Source organism: Condylura cristata, unplaced genomic scaffold (assembly GCF_000260355.1).
Source record: "Condylura cristata isolate star-nosed mole 26May11 unplaced genomic scaffold, ConCri1.0 scaffold00005, whole genome shotgun sequence".
In the NCBI taxonomy this organism is placed as follows: domain Eukaryota; kingdom Metazoa; phylum Chordata; class Mammalia; order Eulipotyphla; family Talpidae; genus Condylura; species Condylura cristata.
In genome coordinates this window covers 63,654,910-63,662,690 of record NW_004567106.1, presented here as the reverse complement: position 1 = coordinate 63,662,690, position 7,781 = coordinate 63,654,910, and the positions used below count along the sequence as shown (strand labels likewise).

The 7,781-nt window shown below is 39.5% G+C and overlaps 1 protein-coding gene across 1 annotated transcript in view; it reads right to left on the bottom strand.

Moving 5' to 3' along the window:
* Positions 1–7,781, bottom strand: part of CALD1 (caldesmon 1) — a 167,818-nt gene that overhangs the window by 31,014 nt on the left and 129,023 nt on the right. The gene's annotated exons all lie outside the window — the stretch shown is intronic.

The window sequence follows — 7,781 nt, the reverse complement described above, 5'->3', positions numbered from 1 at the left end:
AAAAACATGAAGATTAACCACTGAGAAGGTTGGTTGGTTTGTTCATTGCTACTTCAGAAAATCTGACTTTGTACTAGTGTATAATACTCAAATGCCAGTTTTATTGATTAAAAGGTCACTTGGTAATTATATAACTGACATGTTTATTTCCACAAATATGAAGGAAAGGGCAGTATGTTACAGGTGAAGGATGACTAGGCCAGGTCTCAGAAAATAGGATTTCTAGAATCAGTCTCTTGTTAGCCTTTGATTAAGCTGAGTTCTAGGTCTTTCTGTGGGACAATCAACTAAAGTGATAGATCCAGTGTGGTAAGGCATCCCACAGAGTAATGTTTTGCTGTTATTTGGGAAGTTCAGTTGAGGAGCTGCTTTGTCCAGAAAGAAAGTTCAATTTTAGACTTGCTAACTTTGAGTTGACAAAGTGACAAGATTCAAATGTTCATTTCTAATTCAATCGCACTGTAGTTTGTAGTCAACAGCCTTCCTGGTGGTTTGGCTTCAATCTTGAGCTTCTTGGCCTAATATTCCTTTGGCTTATTTCTCAGTAGACAGCTTTCATCACAGCAGGAAGAAGGAGCCCTTCACGCCTGCTTCCCAAGCCAATCAAACAGAAAGTCTTAATTTGTTCTTCACTATCTTTAGATCAGGTTAGGTCTGCTGTCACTTGGGGTCTCCTTTTCCCACACAAGGAAGAGCCACAAAAGGTCTGGCTGGGTCACGCTGCATTAGAAGGGATACCTCACTTTTCTACTAGAGTCTCATTTGCAGCCTTTAATTTCTCACTTGTTTGAACATTGGCGATACCTTCTTCCTGCTCCTACCTACCCCGTATGCTTCCTGGTTGGATGTTGCTGGCTTCCAGCTCTGACAACACTAAGTCAGGTCACACTTAGTCTTCTTCACCTTGAAGGAGTGAACCACCAGCTCATTTTCACTGCCTTTTCTAACTCTTCTTTCTTGCTACAGCTTAAAATTGACAATTATTTTCCATTGGTAGCTCCTTGCCTAAGATACACAAGTCCCAGAGCAACACCCCTAAAGTTCCTTTATTTCTAATAATATAGAAACAGGTTAACATTGTTTGCAAAGTTAAAAACAAAAGAGCCAAATGATTTCATGGTATTTTGAATCACAACATGTCCAGCTACTGACTCAAAAACTGACCAGTTGATTTTATGTTTTAAACACTGATAATGCGTCCACATCAAGTGACTTGTTACCTGTGGAAATTCTTCATCTGTGAGACACTGTATATTATCAGTGTGTAACGCAGGCTGTGGTCTCTTAGTTTTGAGGTCTCATTCTTCTCACAACAGCCTTCATACCATGGTTACGAGCTTTTTTCTTTCCAAAAGGAAAAAACTGATTTATTTTTATTTCTGATTTTTTTTAAAGATTTATTTATTTGTGCATACAAGACCTGGGATCCAGGCCAGAGGTGCAGGGTGGACAGGGTGAGAAGATTCACCAGAGATAGAGTGGGGAGTAGAACAGGCAGCTTGACTGAAACACACTGCTGAGGGGAGCAGAGTGCAAGACAGGAGAGGTCTGCTGCACCACATGGGTCAGCTCCCTGGTCAGGGATCGAACTCATGCTGCAGTGGCTATGGACATCCTCATAGTGCTGTGCTTTAATCCACTGCACGCACCACCAGGGATGGCCCTATTTCTAATTTTAAGAGTAGTATACACTTATTAGTTTCTCAGACTGGACAGTACAGTATATAGGTAAGAGAAAATAAAAATCAGTTCCCCAATCACACCATTTAGATATGACTATGACTACATTTGATGTTTTCTACCAGACATTTTCCTATGCATGTCTTTTTTTAACTAAGTGGGATCATGTTAAAGATATCACTTAAAAAGTGTTGTTCTCATTTCTCTTATTTAAGATTACTTTAGCACATTAGCAAAATAAAATTTTCAACAGCAACGTAGTACTCTGTGTGCAGAAGTATGTGGTAGCTATGTGAATGTCTTCTAATGTAAACAGTTTTCTACTGATGAACAGTAGTGATTTTTCAAAACTTATGCTCTTATAAGTAATGCTGCAAAGGTCATCAGCATAGACATACTTTACCACATGTTCAATTATTTATCAGGATGTACCTATCTCCAGAAGTTAGAATTTCCATATAATAAGCGTAGGTTCATTTTAAGACTTTTGAGACACATTGACAAATTGCCTTCCAGAAAGGACTATAACCCCAGAGATGTATGTGAATACCAGTTTCACCATAGCACATTTGTCCAAAAACACAGATGAGTACACAACACAATGTATGCAAACAATACCACCACTTCTGTCTTGTGCTTCGTTTAGAGACAAGTCTAATTTTCCTCACCCTCTACTTAACTGTATTTGAAATGAAGCTGACTAGTCAAACTCATACCTACCCAACCACTGGATTGTAATAAAAGCATGACAGTCTATTTGTTCCTTCTGTGAAATCTCCTCAGAAGCTACATTCACCAGTCACTGGTATTCCACACCACATAGAACTGAAACACCCAGGGCATGCAGGGGCAGGATGAGACTCCTGAGGCTCTTCTAAATCATCTCAGATTTAGAAACAGCACCTGTAAGTGTTTTGATCAAATGCATGTGCATTGTTATCTATTTCTTCTAAGTGCTGGTTATCCATAAATGAGATAATATCCATTATGAGATAGAATGTTCAGTTGACTTTCCCATCCACGTTGGTGCCAGTGGGTTTATTTGTTGAATTATGCTTTGTCTCTTAGTAACTGTATTTGTTCATCTCTTGGCACAAACACTTCGAGAAAGGTATGCTTGACCTTTCAGCAGGAAGGTCACACTGCTGGCAGCAAAATGGTACATCAAACATTTGGCAGAAAAAGGTAGCTTAGTGTGTGTGTGTGTATGTCTAAATAAGAATATGTGTGGAACATTCCCTAAAATCCATAATAATTACATGATGTTATTTGATGAGTCTGTGTAGGAAAAAAGTGCCGAAGACTGGTTTTTCTTCCATTTCTTCAAGGCCCTGGTGTTACATGAAAAGAAAAAAACCAGATCTATGTGATGGAGAAATTCTCTTGGAATGTTGAAGTGTTTATACCAAAGACTTTAAATATCTTTGAATCAACTCAGAATATTCTAATAACAAGATAATCATGTTAAACTCTATGCTTTTAGGTAGAAACTTCAAATTAATACAAGTACTTGCAGCCACGAATAAGGAAATCACCAAGGAGGAATTGCTTTTACACTTGGATGGGCCAAATGGGAGATGGAGAAGTTGCTTCTATACTAAGACATCAGTGTAGGGAACTAGTTGTCTGCTTCCACTTTCAGCCCATTCATCCAATCAATTTCTGTAAGCTTCTGGGAAAGCATTAGTATAATCTCATCTACAATAGAGGCAGTTTACTTTTTACTCCATGTTCCTGTAGTTTGGAGAATGCTGCCATATTTGTTTCCATATTGTCTTTTTCCATCTTGCTATTTTCTGATTGGAGACTATAATCCATGATTCTTAGTGTTTTCCAATAAAAAATGCTGCCACTATATTTTATTAACAAAGCAAGATCACTTATCAGGAAACCACATTTAAAAATAGAAAAAGTAAAAACCTTTTTTATGAGGGGGACTGATTTTTATAACATGTTTAAGATCACTCAAAACCCACAGAGAATCAACGGAAGTATGGCTGAGTTAAAGCTGAGTACAGATTTCCTTATTTTATGCAATAATCATAGTACTGCTCTGAGTAACTGACATGATAACTAAACAATCCATTGAGTTTGGATTTGCAGCCTTGCTATTCTTTTTTTCTTTACATGCATGTGATATATTTATTTTCCATTAAAAAATGGAATGTTTCATGATTCTTCAAAATCGTCTCATTTTTCTCGTCTACTGTATAACATCCAATAGTGTATCATCTACCCACTTTATAACTGATAGACATCTGGGATTTTCCAGAGTTGTCTCTAGTGAATGTAACACTGCAATGCCTTCATGGGCACATTTGTAGCTTTGGGGTAGATGTTATGAAATGGAATAGTCTATGTTCACTGAATATGAGAAGATTCTGTCAGATTGCCATTCACAGCAGTCATTCCAATTTCCATCCCCCTGCTCTGTCACTTCAAATAATCAACATAACCAACAGCAACAAGCAATTAACAATTGAATTAACATAATTAAGAGAGGTCACAGTCACAGGATAGGATCAGAGAAAAAATTTGATCTTATAGTAGTGATCCTTTTAAAATACCAAGAAAAACTAAGATAGCATGACAATTGTTTATACTTTTGTTATGTGTTAATAGTTTTATAGTGCCTTTAAATCTAGTGACATGTAAAAATAAACCTGTCTCTTATAAACCACAGGATTTATACATGTTTGAAGCACAATCTTTCATACCTGAAATTATATATGGTTTTTAAAATTTATTTATGCATACAGGAGCTGGGTGTAGGCCAGAGGTGCAGGGGTGAGGGAATTCACAGAGAATTGACAGAGTGGGGAGCAGAACAGGCAGATCTGTCAAAATATACTAAGTGCAGCAGTGGGCAAGACAGGAGATGTCTGCTGTGCCATATGTGGGTCAGCTCCTTTGCTGGGGATTGAACTCAGGCCGCAAGAGTGACAGAACTGAGATTTAACCCCTGCGCCATTAGGGAAGTCCCATACCTGAAATTATTTATCAGACTACAGAAAGGACTTGGTGTGGATATTAACTTGAGGATCTCTTTCAACATATTTACCACCAGAGAACCAGTGGGGCATAGAAAGGGACCAGGTGTGCCACTGAACAGATTTCAGCTGTCACCTTCAAACCCTTTTGTGTTCTGCAGCACTTCTCATGCTTGATGAGCGCGTGCACACACACACCCCTCAAAGAAGATAAAAGGCCAAAGTATTATAATTAGGTCCAGTTATGAAAGACTTAAAGAAGTCCCCATTCAGATTAAAGTTCCCAAGTCTCTGTTTTGTTTGTTTCTACCACATTCCTATATTTAACAAAAATGAGAAAATTGCAACTAAAGTTCCAACAGATCAAAAAAATTCACCACCAAATGAAGGAATCCTACCAGTAATTCAACTACTTGTGAGCTCACAACATGTAGGCCACTAGACAGTTATTTGAACCCTGAGATTAACTCTATCCTCTCTGTACCCCACTGTATATTCATATTCATGGATGGAGCCATTTGGGAGATGATTTGGCAAAAGAAAGATTCCAGGTTTGTAAAAAAGACACCCCAATGGGAAACCCGTGGGGATTACAATTGAGATGAAAAAAATGTGCAAAATGATGTAAAAATAAACTTTAAAAAAAAAAAAAGAAGACACCCCAAGCTGCTCCCGGCTTTCTGAGGCTATACACCCACCACACACATAGACCACGGTCTTTAAAAAGGGCAACTTGTTGGTCCTCCATGGTGGCGCAGTGGGTTGAAGCACAGCACTGAGAAGCTGAAGCCACTTCTGCATGAGTTCGATCCCCGCCTGCCCCGGAGGTGACCACATGGCGCAGCAGACCTCTCCTGACCCGCCCGCTGCGCCCCTCAACAGTGTACTTTGTTGATCTACCTGTTCTGCTCCCCACTCTGTCTCTGGTGAAGCCTCTCGCCACCCCTGAGCCTCTGGCCTGTACCCCAGTTCTGTATGAACAAATAAATTTTTTTTTTTAAAAAAGGGCAACTTGTTAACCAGTGACTTTTCTTTGATTTCCATCATTCTTGGTTCTGCCAGTCCTTCTGCCTTAACCTTGTTTTCATCAAGGATGTAGATTGAAGAGTTAAAACTTCATGTGGGGTGAAACTGCTCATGAACTAGCAGGGAGAGAAATAACTTAAGCACATACTCATTGTTCTTTTTTATGTACCAAAAGCCCCCAGTGATTCTCTTTCATAACATGACATGCAAGCATATTCTCCAAACATATCCAGAAAGCTTTGTGAATTGCTCAGATATTCTTAGAAAAACCTCAGGCAATGCTGTGATCAGGAGGGAAATCCTGAGCTACTGAGATGAGTCATATTTACCCTGCAGATTCACTGTATGTTTGAAAGTTAAAAGAGGTTTACAGAAACATTCTAAGCTTTTAAATATGATTTTGTTTACATGTGGTATCTGCAAAATCTTGTGGTTTCATTTAATGCACATAAGGTTCAATTTGGAATTTTACCCCTTGGATTCCTTAAAGGAAAGACATTAAAAACGACAACGGAGGCCTCAAATAGCAAAAGCAACCTTGAGAAGTATAGGAGAGAATTTGAGGCATCATGTTACCTGACTTTAAGCAATACTACAAAGCAATAACAATTAAAACCATATGGTATTGGTGTAAAAACAGCACAAGAATCAAATGGAACAGAATAAACCACCCACCCCCACCCCCGAAATCAGCCCATGTCCATATCAATACTTAATTTATGATAAAGTAGTCACAAGCACACAATTAGGTCGGGAGAGCCTCTTTAACAAATGGTGCTGGCAGACTAGATAACCTCATGTAAAGGAACGAAGTGGGATCACTTTAACTTATGCACAAAAATAAATTCCAAATGGATTAAAGTTTTAGCTTTCTCTGGAATATAGGTCTGGACCTAGGCTTAAACTTGACAAAACAACTGCTCCAGAGCAGAGTGTAGGGAAATCCCCACATTCCCTCTGACTGACTTGGAGGCAACTACATCTGACCACAAATGTATACATAAGCAGCAGATTGGTTTCATAGCCAAAGATGGAATCTTCTAGAATATTCATTTCTACTTCCATTTCATGTGTAAAAACACGACCTCATTTCAGATGAGTCTTATACTTTGCATGCTCTAGAAATTCTAGTCTTGCCCTCAAATTTGAACTATTTATACGATGCTGTATAAAGCTCTGTAATTTCACGTGGCTGAGCGTCACCGATGGTATCACACTGGTAAACTTGTGACAAAACAAACACAGTGATTGGAAAAACAAAACAAGATGTCCTTCAGTGGAGATTATGAATACCTGTGACTAATTAAAGGGAATCCCTGCAAGGGGAAAGTGATATTCCAGACATGGCAACGGAAATGGTACAGGAAGTGTGGGTGCTGCTAAGTGGAGTCGCATGTCCTGTGTCAGCTGGGCGGCTCTCTAGACAGGCAGCGCTAATGTAGGCAAATTTATGGGTAATGGATTTTCATAACAGACCTTTTATGATTCTCCCCTGCTGTACCCCATCTCCCCTCAGTGTCCTCTGGAGTTTTTCTCCTTCACGCTTACTTTTCTTAATTGGAAAAGATTTACTCTTTATTTCCTCTTTCTCAGGGCTCTCTCACACTCCCTTTCTTTCCAGTTGGTGACAAGGCTAACAATGTGCTTTCCCCCTCGATTTCATCCTTCTTGAATAGACTGGCAGAGATGACCCAAAAAACATGGTTTCTAGCACTCTGGAGAGAGACACGACTGCCATTCTCCTAAGAAAGCAGGGTTAGGGTGGATGACCACCCTGGTTCCAGAGGTTTTCCTCAAACTTACCTAATGTCCAGCTGGCCCATAGCTCCTATGTGGGCGAGCACTGTGACTTTTGTTTACGTGTGGTGGCAAACAGAAAGACAAACTTTGAGTGGAGACAGGAAATGGGAAATGGAGAGCCAGTCCTGGGTGTTTGGCCCATTGGAAAGGAAATTCACTCTTGCAGGGAACTTGGGAGCCAACTACTACTCATGAACCTAGTGCTCTACTGCTGGGAGAAGTCTAGTAATTTTCTCAGCCCTTGAGATCATCTTCCTATGTCAGAAGAAACCTTACCTGGGGTGA